Source organism: Sus scrofa, chromosome 5 (genome assembly GCF_000003025.6).
Source record: "Sus scrofa isolate TJ Tabasco breed Duroc chromosome 5, Sscrofa11.1, whole genome shotgun sequence".
Lineage (NCBI taxonomy): Eukaryota > Metazoa > Chordata > Mammalia > Artiodactyla > Suidae > Sus > Sus scrofa.
Window position 1 is genome coordinate 68,992,212 of NC_010447.5, and position 18,868 is coordinate 69,011,079.

An 18,868-nucleotide genomic window follows, 5' to 3' on the forward strand; every position below is an offset into this window, starting at 1 on the left:
GCGCTTTCTGCAGGTGGAGGCGGCAGCCGTTTTCTTTCTCAGACTCCAAAAATGGTTCTGGGGTTGCCTTGGTTTTCGCCTCCAAGGGTGGCTTGAGCTTTCCTGCTTCCCTTTTGTCTCTCCCAGAAGGCGGTTCCAGCGTGTGTGTTCTGGTTCAAGTCCCGCGCATCTGGGGAGACAGAAATGCTAAACCCCTCCCAGAGGAGCCCTGCCCCAAACACCAGCCTCTGAAGTTCTCTCGGGTTTCTTTCCTGGGTCAAGCTGAACTGCCACTGATCCTTATCGTTAGGTCTTTAACTTCACACCAATTAGTTGTAAATGCCCAGCTTCTCTCATTTCCACATTCGGCAGTCACTCCCTGGGCCTTCGTGTGGGGACCGAGCTAGACACGGGGTGACGAGACAGCCATGCCCCCAATGCCTCCCTAAGGTGACCAGGGAGGGATGGCATTCCTGGAAGCAGAACAAAGCCTTGCTCTCCTTGGAGACAGACACATGTGTAAATGCTTGGAGAGACCGGAGAGACACCGGCTGCCCGGGATGCTGGAGAGTCTCATGCAGAAGCCAACAGTGTCCACTGCCTCCCAGGTGGAAGGGAGGGGACGCAGGAGTGCCCATGTCGGAGGGGGTGGGGCTGGAGGTCTGTGTGTGTTTGAGGGAGACAGAGGGAGATGAGCAGGACGCCAGGCTGGAAGGACAGGGTGGGAGAGCTGGCGCAGCACTTACAGGCCCTGCCAGGGGCTTGGATGATCCTGTGTGTAATAGGGAGCCACCGAGGTTCTTAAGGAGGGAGAAGCATGATCACGGCTGCGTTTGAGAGAGATGATGTTGGATTCAGCATGGAAAATAGACTGATGGGGGCTGGGGAGTGAGATGCAGATGGATGGGTCGTTAGAGATGGATTCAGGTTGGATGACAACACTGGCGAGGTGAGGGCGCAGAGAGGCCGCCGTGGGACTGAGCCCAGGGGCTGGTCTGCAAGCCAGTTGGACGAAGGACATTGCAGACACCTGAGGCCGAGGCTTCTCTTCCTGAGGCTGGGTCTCACCTCATGTCTGATGAGCCTCCACTGATCTTAAACACTGTGACAAGGACATAGGTCTTTGTGAACCTTTCGTTTTTGACATTAACTCCAAAGACTTAAACCACATTGGTATTACGATTTTTTTTTTTTTTGTCTTTTTAGGGCTGCACCCATAGCGTATGGAGGGAGGTTCCCAGGCTAGGGGTCAAATCAGAGCTGTAGCCGCTGGTCTCCACCACAGCCACAGCAACACAGGATCCAAGCGCATCTGCAGCCTACACCACAGCTCAGGGCGATGCCTTAAACCACCGAGCGAGGCCACGGATCGAACCTGCATCCTCATGGATGCTCGTCAGATTCGTTTCCACTGAGCCACAATAGGAACTCCAGTATTGCTATTTCTAAGAGTTGAACATAAAGCTTCACATGGAAGTTTCCTGCAAAGTACAAAATTGTGCGATGTTGAGGACCAGCCTGCATGGTGGTCAAACTCTTTTTTTATTAAGGACACTTGGCTGTTTCATTTTTTATGTGTGGCATGAACTAAATTTAGGGTGATCTCTCAGTGCGCCCCCGAAGAGGCTGCGGGTAGGTTTCTGGTTTGTACTCCCCCTTGAGTCAGTCACCAATAATCTCAATAGGTTACTCCCCTGCCACACAGGACAGTTGGGTTAAAAGAGGACGAAAACAAAACAAAAAACAAGGAAAAAATTATGTCCATCACAAAATACTAATAAACGTATGACATCAATCTATTTTACTTTCAATGACTTATACACTGAACTTCTTCTGTGATAATTTTTGGCTCCTACATCAAAACACTGTTTTCAACTTTGGTGGTTGGAGTAATAAATCTATTAAAAGTGAACAAAAGTATTGCTTATGACATTTTGGGGTATGCACAAAACACATTCTGGGAGAATACCATCAAAATGTGTTCCCTTGAAGTTCCCACTGTGGCTCAGTGGGTTAAGGACCCAACATAGTGTCTGTGAGAATGAGGGTTCAATCCCTGGCCTCACGCACGGGGTTAAGGATCTGGTATTGCCATGAGCTGTGGTGTAGGTCACAGGTCCGGCTTTGATCCCGTGTTGCTGTGGCAGAGGCCTAGGCTGACAGCTGCAGCTCTGACTCGACCCCTAGCCTGGGAACTTCATGTGTTTAAGGTGCAGCTCTAAAAAGGAAAAAAAAAAATGTGTTTCTGCTATGTTTTAAACCAAAGCTAAAACTGATGATTGTTTTCCTTCAGATTTTATGTGTTCAAAAAAAAAAAGTGGAGGAATAGCTTTCTAATGCTTTTTTACCATTCTCCCAAGAAAGATACTGTGATGTCTGATTAAATTCAAACTGGGGTTGTTTGTTTCCTGCTGTCAGGCCAGCAATCTGGAAGAAGACACTGGGAGGTTGGGGGCGAAGGAAAGGGCATTTCCCATATAACCCCTCTTCCAGCTTGAGACCAGCCTCAGAGCAGCACTTTGCCCCCTGAGGGTACACGCTGCCCAAATGGTAGAACGAGGAGCTGGGGACAATGGCTTTTCCTTTGTGTCTGGTGTTGCCCAAACCACATACTTGTTTTTAAGTTAATTGATTCAGATGCTCCTTTGTCTCTGAAGACACCCATGTCCCCCGCCCCAAACCCGGGCTCTCCCTATTTGTGAAGCTCCTCTGCTTTAGTGCCTAAATGCTCAACAGCCGATCTGCAGATCCCCTCAGCTCCCAGATACTGAGAATGAATTATCTTTATGTTATGGCCACTATGAATATATTCCTGTCTGTCTCGGCCTCTGAGTTATGGGCAGCTGTCTGCCTTGAACTTGGCATCATAACAGTTGTATAACCTCCTCCTAGCACTGCAGCAAACTTGAATTTCTAAATGTCTAAGGAGCAAATGGGGAGACCAGTGCTGACCTGAGCTCAGATGTTTGAAACCGAGATTTTCTTCCCTGGGGCCTCTGTCGGCTGATCTTTCTAGAACGAGTACGAGAGGCATATTCTCCCTGACATTTCTTCCCAATTATTCCTTGACCAAGTTTAATTACAGGCAAGATAACAGTTTCAAGCTTTATGAAGAATGAAGTGGTGCTGCCTTGGCTGATGTAAACCCCTAATAAACGCTCAGCGTCAGGACCGTGTCTTCACATTTTCTATCAGTTAAAGGAACATTGTCAAGATAAAGTACTGCCCAACATAGGTTTTGTTTTGTTTCGTTTTAATTTCCTTAAACTTTCGAGAACCAAGAACTTCATAGATTATTTTGCCAAAAATGTATTTTTAGAGCCAGATCCCACGGGTTTGGTGTTTATCTGGGCTGTGGTTGTACCTCGCTGGCCCTGCTCCATGGTTCTCAGGGTGGCCCTGGGGCTGCATTTTGTCCACATGAAGAGCCTGCATCCTGGTTTCTGTGATGTGTGTGAAGCCAAGTCTGTCTTGTTGGTGGCCTATTTGTGCTAATCTTCCCAGAGCCCAGGCTTGGGGCACAGTGGGCAGAGCCACCTGGACGGGATCAGGGCCCAGCCACGAGGCCATGGTCCACAGCCGTGGGCAGGGAGACAGGTGCGGTACGTCCAGCAGCATGCGCTTGAGTGAGAGTAGCCAGGGGCAGATAGGGTCAGACATGGGCTTTTGTACAATATACGAGGCAGGTGGCTGCTGGACTGCCAGCAAGAGGGCAGCGAATTAGGGACACTAAGCCCCAAGGCTGAGACCTTCTCTGCCCTGACCTCCTTGACCTTCCCCTTGGTCCCTGTGTCAGGAAAGGACCTGCAGGTGTGTGTTGGCTGCAGGAAGGCAAGTCAGGTCTGCACAGGTGCATCTCATGCCTGGTTAAGGATGGACAGAGGCGCAGACTTTTCAGAGGTCCCCTGAGGTGAGTTGCTGGCAGGAGACTTGGTTCTCTTGTAACACAGGCATCTGGAGCCCTGCTGCTTACCTGCTGAGGCGTCCTGGATCCTCGTCACCAGCAGACCCTCCCTCATCCTCGAAGGGCCAGCCACTCACCTCCTAGGGGCCCAGCTGGATCCTGTCTTCCTCATCAGCGTGGCCTGCAGGTGGGAAACAAGGCCTTGTCCTGCTCCCCTTCCCTGAGCGCCCTGGCATCCAGGTGAGTCTGGGCTGCTACCTGCTGGGCCAGGCTGCCGGGCATAGGTGGGAGGCTGAGTTGGTGTTTGAGCCGAGCTCTTCAGGCTCAACCACACAGAAGATGGTTCTTCCCTGTTCCTCCCTCGCCTGGTTCCCCGTCCAGGACGGACGGGAGAGCTTTGTTCTATCTCTGCCCTCATTTTCTCTGGCAGCAAAATTTGAAAGTTGGGCTGCTTGGGGCTCTGCCCCTTCTCCTTTCCTGCCCCCCTTCCTCTGCAGCAAAGGTTTTTGCTGAGAATGGGCCACTGGACACCTGAAACCCTGAAGACAGGCGGTGCCCCCGCTGGCCTGGGGGGGTCCTTCTGGGCCGGTCCCGGGCCCATGTTCAAGCTCCCTGGTGCGCAGGCCCCCCTCCCCCCAACCCCATCCACCCTTGAGGAACGTGTCAGGATGGACCAGCCTGGGCAGATGGGCCGCTGGCCCTTTCCGGTCAGGGTCACGGGGACAGGCCGCAGCAAGTCAGCCCTGTACCTTAGGCAGCTGGGTGGTGAGGAGCCCCAGGCTGGAGCCTGGCTCCGCCCACAGCCGCCAGGGCCCCGTGGGGGTGGGAGGGTCCACTGGTGGGGGAGGACTGTTTGCAGCACAGTCTGTTTTCCTGCGACCTTTTTGCTGAAGGAGCTGTAGCTGGTTTCTCTGTTGCCTCAGTGTCCATGTCCTCATCAGGGGTGTGGCCCAGCTGACCTCCCCTGCCCCGCACCTTCGGCCACCTGCGGGGCCACAGCTCTGCCGTCCTGGTGGATATTCTTACAGGTGGATGTTCTCACCACCCAAGAAGAGCTCGGGGCCTTTCTTTGGTGCCTTTCGTTTGTTTCCCTGAATTGTTTTCTGAGTCCTACCCAGCTCTCCCTCAGGGGCTCTGAGAGGGTGACCGAGGAGAGCGGCAGAGCTGCAGGGAGAAGGCTGGTCTGATGGCGAGTGTGGTGTCCTCACGTTGGCTTGCGCTCTCTCCATCCGAGACAGACGTTTGCTCCGTCTGTGTGTGTCTGCGGGCTTGTGTGTATTTGGGGGTGAGAGGGGTGGCCCCACACTCTCACCTGAACCCCTTTACGCTTCAGGGTTTGTGCAGGGGTGACACGGATGGGAGTGGGGAGCCTTGCCGGGGGAGTCCCGGTAGCTGGAGAGGGTGGGCATGTTCTGGGCATGGCCTGGACCATCCCGTGGTTCTTCACAGCCATCTGTCGCTGCCGCAGTTCTTTCTGGGTTTTAGGTTTTATCTGAGCGTTTCTATCACCCTGGCCTCCATCGGCCTCAGGCTCACACAGTCCCCAGCAGGAACACCAACCTGTCACCTGCCACATTTTGGGTCTCCTCCAGCCAAGAGACTCAGCCTCTGCTTACGGTCACCTGTGCAGTCTGCTCCCCTTGAAAAGGATTTTTTAAAGAGTGGAGTTAGCATCTTGGTTTTCCTCCTTTTGCTGTCTAAACCTATCAAAACGCATCTTTAACTGAAGTTAGCACGACTGATGTTTCAGAGTAGGTGATGAGCGTGTGAGTGTGTTGGAAACAGCCGTGTCGCTAGGCTGCGTTTGCAGGTGTTCAGATGTGCCCCTTACACTTGTTGGCTGTGCACCGGGGCGGCAATGTTTTATGTAGAATGCGTGAAAGGAGACACAGTTCAGTGGTGTTTATTAGTGACCTTGCCCTGTCCTCTGAGTTACGGATGGACAGTGGGAGGCGGTGCTGACAAGTGGGCCGTGTTTTCTCTGTATCCAAATCCCTGAGACGCTGCTGCCATCCTGGGCTTGGATTCACATGTTGAGAAAGGGAATGTGGCTTTTCAAACCAGAGGTATTTATAGAATTAGGTTCTGATTTAACAACCGCTGAAGCCCTTGTGCTGGAAATAATAACACAAATCAGGAAGGAGAGAATCTTCCTCCTATTCCCACCCCCACGGTGTGTGCTTCTGGAGGGGGGCTGCTTATGAAAAATTAAGGGTTTGCCAATCTGATCAAGAGGGGTTTAAACTGAACATGGAGGTGCTGGAGGGAAATGCACTGACAGACACAGCTGAACCATCCCTGGGGTGTACCACTGGCCCGGAAAGGGTGTGGGGCTCCCCACTCCTAAACCTACAGGGGCCCCTGGGGAATGTGTGGGCAGACCTTCCCACACTGCAGGAGCGCCATCGCTGTGTCCAGCTGGCTCTGACCAGTGATGCCCGCCCCCAGTGGTCCTCAGCCTATTCACACAGGCAGCCCCCACCTGGGCCACAAACCTACAGGGACAGTGCCCCAGGATCGAGCGCCTGATGCCTCTGGACCCCAGAACACAGCTCGCCTTCCCTCCAAACCCAGCTGCTTTTCCACCTTCAAAACCTGACAGTCTAGCTCCACTTTCTTTCCTGGAAAACTGTTTCACCCCCTTCTTCTGTGCCAAATGTCTCCCAGGGTCTTACACTGTCCTTGCAGGGTCAGGGACATGATCTTCAGGGCCTCGAATATGACTGTACTATAATCCTATACTGTACTATACTATAATCCTGTACTATAACTGCCAGGGCAAAAATGTCTGGCAATCTCACACTAAAACAGATGAGAAAAACAGCCATAAATCCTAGCTCCTCCTCAGTGAGTCAACCCCAAATCAGATCTCCAGCAGCCATCTCACTATAGAGATGAGAGGAACAGGGTCAAAACACCAGGAACCACAGCAGATGCAGCTGCCAATAAGGCTAACATCACCTTAGGCTCCATTAACAGAGGGATAGCTTCCCAAACAGAGGAGGTGATGGTTGCACTGAGCTAGTCATACCTGCCTGGGAGACAGCAGGTTTCGAGAGAAACCCTGATAGAGAAAGAGATGAGGATGGCAGAGGATGTGACAACAGCTCATGGTTTGGCCTGGAGAAGAAAAGACGCATGGAGCCAGGAGGAAGAGTAACTAGGTGCTGTGTCTCAGATTTGGAGTATATTATGTCACTTTGGTCCTCACAACAAGCCCCTGGGTGGGCATCATTACTCGTTTGATGCAGATGACCACCCTAAAGCCTGGAGAGGTTCTGTGACTTGCCCAATCTCACACTTAGCAGTGGCAAAGCTAAGATTCACCTCTTAGATCCAAAGGGCATGTTCCTATCTCTGGGTCTCCCTGGTGTCTGGAAGAAGGCGTGTTCTCTGAGCGAGGCGAGGCTGAATGAGAACCACAGGAAAGACAGTAGAGGAGCTGAGATGGAGCTCAGTGTGGGGGAGAGCCCTGCTTCTTGCCAGAGTTGCCCAGAGATGAGTGAGCATGGCCAGCCCCGAGGTTCCTATCCCTCAGAGGCCTGTAGGCAGAGGCTGTGGCACCAGGGCTGTGGGTGCGGTGGGATTGTTTACTGTCATAAGAAGGAAGCCCAGATGGCCCCAGTGAACCTTCTGGCTTTACTGCTCTCTGCAGTGTGACCCCTGGCAACAAGCTCAGAGAGAAGGTCAAAGTAAAGTAACATGCAGGCTGACATTCAATCACTTGGGCACCGTTCAAGGAGTAACTGTGCCATCCAGTGTGTTAAACTGGCAGTTACCTATTCATTCATTCACCCGACAAGGGTTTTTCTGAGGGCCTTCCATGCATCAGGACTTGATAGATGGCGGTGAGTGACACAGGCCTGTCCCCCAGAAGTCTGCAGACCACCAGGGCCAAGCAATGTGTGAGTAGGTGCTTTGAATTCTGCGTGGAGGCATGATTAGGAAGGCACAGGATGCTAAGATTTCCAGCTTTGAGCAAAGGGCGGGGACCAGACAGTGCTCAGGTGCCCTGGGGCCCAGCAGCTTGGCCACAGTTCAGGTGGTGGCCGCCGCTGGCACAGGGGGACCTCGTGTCCCTGCAGGGCAGGGTGAGCCCCGACAGGGGGCTCCTGTCTCCCAGGCACTGTCCCCTGTGGCTCCAGAACTTCCTCGGTGAAGTCCTGAGTGGGAGCTGTTTCCTGTGAAATAGTCACGAGTCCAGAAGTCCAGAGCTGCTCTGGACGTTTAAAAAGAAACAGGGGGACTGTTCTTTCCTCCATGGGGTGTTATGCTTGGTCACTTGAAAATGAAGCAGGGCTGCCGTACTCCTTCCTGCGTTTCTCAGAGTCCTTGGTTCCTCCAGACTTGTGTGGTGGGGAGTGGCTGGAGGGGTTAGGAGGGGCTGCAGGCGATGTGGGGGGGGGTCCTGGAAAACAGACCCCTCTTGTCCTTGCAATCCATTCTTCCCCCAGAAGCCCTGGCGCAAGCCTCCTCTGTGCAGCCGCCGTCCTACCTCATCCAAACACAGCACTGTGCCCTCCAGTCCCGCTCTGGGCAGCTCCGGCATCTGATTCCCAGCGGGGGGCAACCCAGACCCACTGGGGCCCCCTAGTGCCCCGACACCCAGGTGGGATCACGAACCCCACCATGTGACAGTGAGGGGTCCTGCATTATTTTTCTGCCTCCGAGGCAGGACTGTACTTAAACCATCTCAGACAGATGGTTAACTGTCCTATTTTAAAAGATCTCCAGGGAGGACGGTTTCACAATCCCTGTGGCTGTCTGTTCCAGTATTTAATCATCTTCATTTCCAGTGATTCTCCTTTATACCTCATCTGAATCCCTTGGGTTGTGATTTAAGTCTTGCTCCTTAAGGGCAGATGCTGGGGGCCTTCTGCTTCAGGGAAGGCGGGGTCTGGTCCTGATATTGCTGCCCTGAGGATCCTCTCTTCTGTGTAAGACCCTTCTCGGTAAACCGCTTATTGGTAAACCTGGGGATGGAGTGAAGGACGGATCCCCAGGACCCCTCCAGCTCTAAAAGCTGTGAATCCTCAAAGTAAAAGGGCTCTCCAGGTACCCCAAGCAGCCCAAGGCTCTGTGGAGATACCCAGGGTTTGCTGCATGGCCAGCTGGTAGCTGAAAGGTGAAATGATGCCACAAAGAGAGAAAGCCGTCTTTCCCTTAGGGACCTAGTGCGGGACTCCAGGGAGGAAGGAACGGCCGGGGGCTGCAGTCACTCAAAGCCAGACCTCTCAGAGTCTCTGCCGAGGAGGGATAGTCTGGTTGTGTGGGAGCCGCCCCCGTTTGCAGCTCCTGACAGCTACCTTTAAGGCCAGTGCCCTGGGAAGGGGCGGACCTCAAGCCGTTTCATGTAGCTTTTGTGACCCAAGAGGGAAGCCATCACAGCAGCCCCTCGGTCTGCAGACAGGAGGGCGCAGGGGTGACTCGGGGTCCTGGAAGTGGAAGTTTGCCACACTAGGAGCCAGAGGGTGCTGACGACAAAATTTGCTTATTTCCCAGGTTTTAAAATGTTTAAAAAATTATTATTGTAATATAGTTGATAACTATATTCAATATCATCTAATAAACCATCTATTAAAAAAGAATGCATATATATGCAGAAGTGACTCACTTTACTATGCAGCAGAAATGAACACAACGTGGTAAATCAACTATACTCGAATAAAAAAAGAATTCCCAGTTTTTCAAAAGCATTTGCGTCTGCTTCCCTTGGTCTGCAGGTCCCAAGGAGCCAGCGCGGCTCGCTCCAGGTGGCAGTAGTTGTGTGGCTTTGGGGAGGCTGGTCAGAGTGGTCATCCCAGGAAAGGATCCACCAGCCTCCCTTGTGAACACGGCCGCAGCCACTGACTCGATCATGGGACAGATTAACCTGTCATTCACTCGGCTACTCTTACCTCCTCAAGCTCTTAAGCTCTAAGAGGAGACAGGAAAAAAAAGAGTTCGTTGTTGGGCAGGCATGCAAGGAATTTTAATCTTCTGCACATGTAAATGTGAGATTGTAGAATTTCTCTTGCTTTTATTATTTGTATCATCAAACTCTGCACCGGGCTTACTCTCTGCTGATGGCCCTCCTCGAATTATTATACCAGAGTTAGCTGGGGGCTCAGCATGTATTTGGGACCCAACTCTCTCTGGAAATTGTTTGTTAAAAATTGTAGCGTCCTGAGAAGGCTACACACTGTATGATTCCAATTACATGCCTTTCTGGAAAAAGCAAAACTCTGGAGACAGTAACAAGATCAGTGGCTTTGGGGGCAGTGAAAATACTCTGAGTGATGGTCTGTGGGGCCAGGGTCAGTCCTTGCATGTAACATGGGCCTCATACCAGAAAAACAAGAGCCCCAACTTTCACGCAGAGGCCCAGCCCCCGGAAGAGGGTCTGTTAAAGCTAGGAAGCCCACTGAATAACCATGGGGCACAAGGGAAGCCACCTCCCTCTAAAATCGGCCCCCTGGGGAACTTGCCAGAGAGGAATGCTTGTCAAGGCCAGCCTTTCATGTACATACTTCGGGGACATGACGGATGGAAGGAGGGCAGGACTCCTGGTCCCGAAATATCTCCTCTGCCTGCCGGGGACCATTAGCAAGACACCCCTTAATGTCTCACCGCCTTCAGAGATTGGAGAACCTCATTCCTTTATCACATGTTTCTTAAGCATTTACTATGAGCCATATACTATTCTTGGGAAAGGAAACTTCAAGGCGAGTAGAACGTGGTTCTCGCCTCTGAAATGCTCGAAGTCCCGTTGAAGAGACAGGAGGTAAACAAAAGCCCAAATAAATACTGAGAAATATAACTGGTGCTTTGATAGGGAAAACTACAAGGCTCCACGTGGGGCAGTGGCAGAGGAAGGGGAGTCTGAACCACCTGAGCAGGTGGCTTCTGGACATAACTGGGGCTGAGACTTACAGGAGGCAGAGGATGGGGGTTGGAAAGCAGGGTGTGGGAGAGACCAAATGAGGGGTTATTCTGGACCACAGTGCCCTCTAGGTAGGAGGGAGCACCCTGAGGTGGGCAGGGGACTATAGACCTTGGGTTTCCTCGGAACATCTTATAGTTGTTGGATGCCTGTGTGTGTTGAGAGACATTTCTGGAGAGGTGGGGTGCAGGATTTATGCAAAGAGATGAAGGAAGGCAGGGGTCCATTTTTCTGCTTGGTCACTTGGTTGGAATCATGACAGCACCAGCTTTTTCTTTTAAGCCCTCCCCTCTTCATTCAGCTTCCCCCCCCACCCCACCCCCGACCAGGTGCTGCTTTCCTGCCCAGTGGAGGCTCACCCCCATGACACTGGCCCTCAGAGGGTTAGCCAGCAGATTTCCGAGGTTGGACAGTAAAACTCCATCTTTTTTTTTTTTTTTTTTTTGGTAACACTCATAATTTGGGCATTTTAAAAACTATGGAAGAGGTCTTTGTATAATGGGAAATGTTTTAGCTCCATGCTTACCAACCTCGGATGACATTCTAGATCCCCGGAAATGAAGCTTGCTCTGGCTTCTGCAGAACAATCCATCCTGATGGGGCTCTAGCTCAATGCATAGACTTGACGGCAAATAATTTGGTTAATCTAACTCCTACCGTTCCGGGATTTACTTTCAGAATGTTAAGGGAAATTTTTCCAGCTGAAAAAGACTACATGGATAAAACTGTTGAAATTTAATTTGCCTTTCATGAGAAATTTGGCAGAATTTGGTTATAGAGGTCTAGTGCTGGCTTGGTGCTGTGGAGATGTGGAGTGCTCTTGACTTTCACTTCCAAGGGATTGGTTCAAATAGATAGCGGGCTCTTATGGAAGAGATGGAAGCCAACTCTTCTCTTTTTCCAAAGAGGGGAAAAAAAGAAAAGGGTTGGAATTGTGGTTAATGATGTTGAGGTTGGACCGGGCATGATCCCTGGGAGCCGCTGCAGATGGTCAAAGATGATGTAAGACTCCATCTTCCTGGTAATAAATATCCTGCTGTGCCTATACTTTTCTCACCACGCATTTTCAGACTAATACTTCATCTTACGCTCAGACCCCCCTCCTTGGGGTTTCCCAGTTGCTGGTAGAGGAACTGACGCTCAGAGGACATGAGAGCCTTGACTAAAGTGACACATCTGGGCAGGGGAAGATGCAGGCCTTGAACCCAGGGTTCATCCCAACGCCTAACCCTTTTGGCTCCCAGTTGGTAAATGAAAATAAGACAGATTCAGATCTGCCCAGTGAATCCTGACTGAAGGCCAAAAAAGGAGAGAATTTCTTCTGAGGCTGAGAAAATCCAATCTCAAATCATCCGAAGTCCTACCACCTGCTGTGCTTGGCCTTTACCAGTGCAAACCATCCTCAAAAATGGAACGATTCTGTCATGGGGTAAAATACAAATAATCTGGGGTCAAGAAGACCCCTCGGGAGTATTTGGGTCACCACGAGCCCCCTGGGATAACGTGACCATGTGACACTGCATTTCTTTCTCCAAGGAGCTCAGGGTAAAAGCCTTGAGAAGGGAAGCCAGTTGTTCAACATGGTGTTGGGGTTAAAGACAGAGTGAGAAGAGTGGATAAAGACCAGAACTGTTCACCTGCTGCACAAGCGTGTCCTCACACGGCGAATGCCTCCTCCTGGTAGCCTGACTTCACTCAATGTAAACACAGGCTCAGAGGCTGGGCGGCGTGGGGCCTCCCAGGGCTCGGGCTGTGCAGCATCCTCAGTCTCCACACTGCTTGGCTTGCATACGCCCCCAAAAGAGTTCTGAAAAGTAAGTGCCTTATCGTACACTTCAAGTTGACATCCCCAAATTTTCATGATAAGTTTAAATGGTTGTAAATGATGCAATTTCTGGTGCTTTGTAGATCTTGACAGTTTAAAGTAAAATAAAATTGTTGCATCACTCTTCAAAAAGTTTCCAATGAAGTATAAACACCCGAGCTATTTGAAACCTTCTATTATCCATTCAAAAATATATGAGAGCTCTTTTTTAAACAAAGATTTTGCATCATTTCTTTTTCTCCTTGGAAACGTATTTCCATGCTATTTTCTCCATAAAACTATCCTGATACAATGTATTTTCATGCCTGAAAGTCTTTCACTGATCCTGCTATCATACGACTCTGCAACAAAGAGATATATACATTGAACTTTAAATCAAAATAAACTTCCTGTGACTACAAGGCTCCATGCTCCAGATTTCTTCTGGACCCAGAATATTATTAACCCAAATAGTATTAGTGTACACAGGAGCAAAACAACAAGTTGTATTATGAGCTTTTAAAATAATTATTAATATAAAATGTAAATAGTATTAGAAATATGTGATAAAGGGATGGATACTTGGAAGGGTCCGCCTGATTAAAGGAGGCCTTCTAGACACCAGTGTGTGAAACACCTTTTTCTTCAGTGCCTGGAAGGAACCATGTCACTAGGAAATGGACCCTGGAAGGATGGGGAGTATGAATGGGGTGACAGGTGTGTCTCTCCTCTGCAATGGGCGAAGGTGGCTGAGAGAGGTCAGAAGAGAAAGGATAACCTCAGTTCCACATGGTCCTCCATCCAGTGTTAAGACTGAGTATGTATGAAATTTGAGGCTCTAGAAACACATTCCATTGAAAACCACTCATGTATCACATGGGTTACTCATACAGCTGTTTGGAGATGCCATAAACAACCCCAAGCACTTTCTAAGCCCACTTGGGAAATTGTTAACATGCTCTGATTCACCCACATAAAAGCAGTCTGCATAAGCTATTTGATATAAACATAGGCATCGACATACCTGTACTTTTGGCAGATTTAAAGAAAGAAATGTGTTTTGGGGGTATTTCATCTGTAAAATCGATTGAAATGGAAATTGTCATTGATTTATCTAGAACAAATAAAAGCAATGATATGCTACACAAATTATAAATGCTCTCAATATTCCTCTGTCATGAAACCATCACGGTTGTGACCTTCCCTCTTATGAATTAGAATCATTGACTGATTTTATGCTGATTGGAGTGGAAACCAATTCAACTAATCAGAACTTGGCAAATCCCTGATCACACGCGGATCACACACAGAATTGTGGTTACACATCAGTCTTTTGGTTGAGGCAGGCAATTATATATGCTGGTAATGACTTCTGAATTCTTGGGACTTAATAGAATAAAAGCTTATTTCACCATGTGATAGCACTTACAGGTGGAATCTAGAATATGGCACAAGTGAACCTAGCTACAAAAGAGAAACAGACTCACAGACATAGAGAACAGACTCGTGGTTGCCAAGGGGGAGGGGGAAGGAGTGGGATGTATGGGGAGCTTGGGGTTGGCAGATGCAAATGATTACATCTAGTATGGGTAAACAATGAGGTCCTGCTGTATAGCACAGGGAACTATATCCAATCTTTTGTAATAGAACATTATAGAAGAGAATATGAGATAGGGAAAAATATATATATATTTATAAAATGTATGACTGGGTCACTTTGCTGTGCAGCAGAAATTGGCACAGTGTTGTAAATCAAATATACTTTAATTTTTAAAAATGTAAAAAAAAAAAAGAAAAAAAAAGCTTATTTCTTGCTCATGCTCTATGTGCAGATAGGGTCAGTGTGAGAGGTTCTGCTTCATGAAGCCACTCAGGGGTCCCGGGTGATGGATGCTTCTTTATCTTCTAGCTGCTCCATCTGGATTCTGGGACAGAAGAAGCAGAAGCATCACAATTGGACTCTCATTATTTCAGCCTGAAAGTGACACATGTCACTCAACTCAAATATCATTGGTCTGAACAGCCCAGTAGTGTATTCGAATACAGGTTGAGAGGAACACCGTTCCATGTGCCCAGAGGGGAGGAAAACAGAATATTCTTGGAGCCAAACTGTAGTTAGAAGTTTATAGAGGTGTTACTTTATAAGCAGCAGCAGCCAATTTGCAGAAAAAATTTGCCACAGTTTGGTGATTAATAATAAAATAATGAAGTTATATTTATTGCACACAATGATTACTGAAGCAGGACTAAACATGAGAAGAGCAGAAAATTTGATTCTGTTATGGAATATGGCAAGACTGGTAAACTTTGAAGGAATGACGGTCTTCAAGTATGACCTTGACCTATAACCTCTCTAGGGGCAGAGCTAGTTCTGCAGGGTCTCATGAAGAGATGATAGGGAATGTCCTGGCGCTCGAACACCGTCAAGTTCTTGGTGGCACCAGGCCCTACCTGGCTGTTGAACGGAAGTCATTTGGCAAGTTAACGATGTCACGGCTCAGAAGACATGGAGTCTGTGGCCACATAAGCCCCCGGACTTGGCTTTCTCTGAGTTGGTGTCCAGATGTATTACAGGTCCTGAACTCACTGTGTGGGTGCTGGTTATTAGTGACAACTTCTCCACCCACAGGACTGGGAAAACCACCTTTCAACAGTTCAGAAGACAGGGTGACTAAGCCAGTTCTGGTACCAAGTGTAATTAGTTAGTGGGGTCCCTTTCTGTGTGGCCTGTATCAGTATTCTTATAGTTTGACACAGGGAAGGCACTGCTCTAGGTTGACCCAAGGGTGTCCCTCTAACAGATCCCTAGAATCCATAATCCAAACAGAGCACTATCTTTGAAAAAAACAGAAAAAGAGGGCTTAGGGAACAAGGATCCTTTTTTGTTTAATAAGGTGCCCTTGCTCCGAACATCAGGCAAAGGGTTACCTGACCTATGTCAGATTAGGAAGCAGAGATTTTCTAGTTTACCATGATTTCTGATATTGTAGGAAAACAAACTGGAAATTCATGCCGCGGATCTAGGAGGGGTCCATGCAAAGTGACACTTCGGGAAAGAATAATCAGAGCACAGACGTGAACTGAGCGATCATTTCTTACCATCCATGGCAAGAAGGAGAAGAACCAGGGGTCAGAGAGTGCAGGCATAGGAGATTGAAAGCCAGCTGAAACAGCAACGGTGAGCTGAAAGGACCGAGAGCTACATTCCTAGGAGGGCTGTGAACTGGACAAGAGCGCTGACAGCTGCTTTCCCATGGCCAGAGAAGGGTGTTTACTCTCAGACCATGTTTTTTTTTTTTTTATTATTTTCCCACTGTACAGCAAGGGGGTCAGGTCATCCTTAGATGTATACATTGCAGTTACAGTTTTTTCCCCCACCCTTTCTTCTGTTGCGACATGAGTATCTAGACATAGTTCTCAATGCTATTCAGCAGGATCTCCTTATAAATCTATTTAGGTTGTGTCTGATAAGCCCAAGCTCCCGATCCCTCCCACTCCCTCCCCCTCCCATCAGGCAACCACAAGTCTCTTCTCCAAGTCCATGATTTTCTTTTCTGAGGAGATGTTCATTTGTGCTGGATATTAGATTCCAGTTATAAGTGATATCATATGGTATTTGTCTTTGTCTTTCTGGCTCATTTCACTCAGTATGAGATTCTCTAGTTCCATCCATGTTGCTGCAAATGGCATGATGTCATCCTTTTTTATGGCTGAGTAGTATTCCATTGTGTATATATACCACATCTTCCGAATCCAATCATCTGTCGATGGACATTTGGATTGTTTCCATGTCCTGGCTATTGTGAATAGGGCTGCAATGAACATGCGGGTGCATGTGTCTCTTTTAAGTCGAGTTTTGTCCGGATAGATGCCCAAGAGTGGGATTGCAGGGTCATATGGAAGTTCTATGTATAGATTTCTAAGGTGTCTCCAAACTGTTCTCCATAGTGGCTGTACCAGTTTACATTCCCACCAGCAGTGCAGGAGGGTTCCCTTTTCTCCACAGCCCTTCCAGCACTTGTTATTTGTGGATTTATTAATGATGGCCATTCTGACTGGTGTGAGGTGGTATCTCATGGTAGTTTTGATTTGCATTTCTCTTATAATCAGCGATGTTGAGCATTTTTTCATGTGTTTGTTGGCCATCTGTATATCTTCCTTGGAGAAATGTCAGACCATGTTTTGACGATAACCGAGAACTCAGAATGCATTCAGAGAGGGTAGAAGGAGAGGCGAGAACCTTTGTAAAGCTAGTTAGAGAAGAAAGGTCCTGGAAGGCCTGCTGAAGGGACGTCTTCCGCTATACGTTGAGAAAACAGTTTCTCTCCAGCCTGAAGAGTTAGGAAGGTAAAGGGCTGGGGAGGCAGGCGGCAGGAGGGGCTCGGGGAGTAAAGTCAGGTCCACTCCTGGCTGCTGATCCATGAGGCCAAGTGACCCCCCTTCCCAGGCAATCAGTTGTCCTAATTCAAAAACTGGGGGGTGCTGTTTCCCCCACAGGGCTGTCCCAGTGTGAGATGGGATACCGAGGGATGGGTAAGCATCCTTCTATGTAAGCAGTCATGCTGGATTTATTTACCACTCACTTAAGTCTTCACATAAGCCCAATTTCAATTTTTTAAGTTAAAAAGGGAGCCAGGCAGGGTGGTGCCAAAGTTTCCTGTCTTTGAGTGTCAAATGAGAGTGGCGAGGAGACCTGAGGGCGAGTTAAGACCACGTGTGGGGTGAATGGTGGTCCCTCAAAATATGCATCCAGGGAGTAACCTGTGGTTTAGTGGGTTAAGGACCCAGCGTTCTCACTGCAGCTTGGCTTGGATTCGATCCCTGGCCTGGGAACTTCCACATGCCGAGGGCTCAGCCTATATATATATATATATATATATATATATATAGTCCAGGTTCTAATCCCTGGAACGTGTGACTGTGACCTACTTAATTACCCTAAGGATCATGAGAAGAAGATGTCATCTTGGATGATCCAGGAGCCCTAAATCCAATGACAGGTGTCCTTGTGACACTGGACTGGAGAGGAGGAGGTTACGGGACCCAGAGAGAGCAGGAGTAGATGTGGTCACAAGCTGAGGGCAGCAGCAGCCACCAGAAGGTGAGGAGGCAAATGGACTGTTCCCTGGGGCCTGTGAAGGGAGTGTGACCCTGTGGGATTTGGGACTTTTAGTTTCCAAAGCTGAGGGAGAGAAAAATCTGTGTCTTAAACCACCTGATGCGTGGTGATTTGAGGGCAGCCCCAGGACACGGCACATGCAGGCAACGTGTGTTCATGATGGCCTTTGAGCCCCTCAAAAGTGGGAGGCTGGGTCTGAAGGGGGCTGAGGGCTTCCTTCTGGGGTCATCAGGTCACCCACAGCAAGGTAACTTCCCCAGGGCCTTGACGAGGCACCAAAAAATCACTCCAACCATTTAGCTCTTTTCTGGTGTCAGCTCCTCTTTGCAAAGAGCTGAAGGCCACGGGCCTGGGGCCCCATTTTGCAGGTGAGGGGCACCAGCTGGCTGTGTGACTCAGGTTGGACAATATCCCAGTTTGGACCACGCATGGGGCCGGAATTCTGCTCCCAGGAGGGCCGGTCGCCAGGGGCAGGCTATCGACGATGGTACCATTTTCTGTCTTGGGTCTGTCTAGGTCACTGGAAATGACCAGGGGAGATGTATTGGCGCCTGCGATCTGAGGGGCCTTCAGGATGAGGATGGCTGAACTCCCACCCCCACCCCCCGCCGCCGCCCGGTCCCCGCACTCTGAATACTCTGGCCCCACCTTGCGTTGAGATGGGTCTGAGCTCCAGCCGTGTTGCCTTAAATGCAGTTTGTAAAGACAGCCGGCGGGTTTGTGGGGATCTGTCCTGTGGCCTCTGGACAAGCCGGTAAGGAGGAGACATCCCATGTGAGGAAGGGGGCTCGCGCTCCTCAGCCCTGCTCTCTGTACGGTGAGTTGGGGGAGTTTTCTGGAAGCCCTCATCCCCCTCCATCTTTGCTCCAGCATGCGTGTGTCTTGCGTGGCCTCTGGGTCTGCCTTGACTTGGGTTCGAAGCCTAGGTCTCTCAGGCACTGCCCGAGCAGTCTTGGGGAGGAAAGCTAACCTCTTAGCTACCGTTTTACTCCTGTACAATGGGGGTGGTCAGCCTCGTGGGCAGGGCTGGGTGAGGTCAGGCCCCTCAGGAGCCACGTGACACGTCGTGTTGCCTGCAGGATGCAGGGTGGTAGCCATCCACGTGCTTCGCCTGGATTATTAGAGTTAACTCTCACCAGT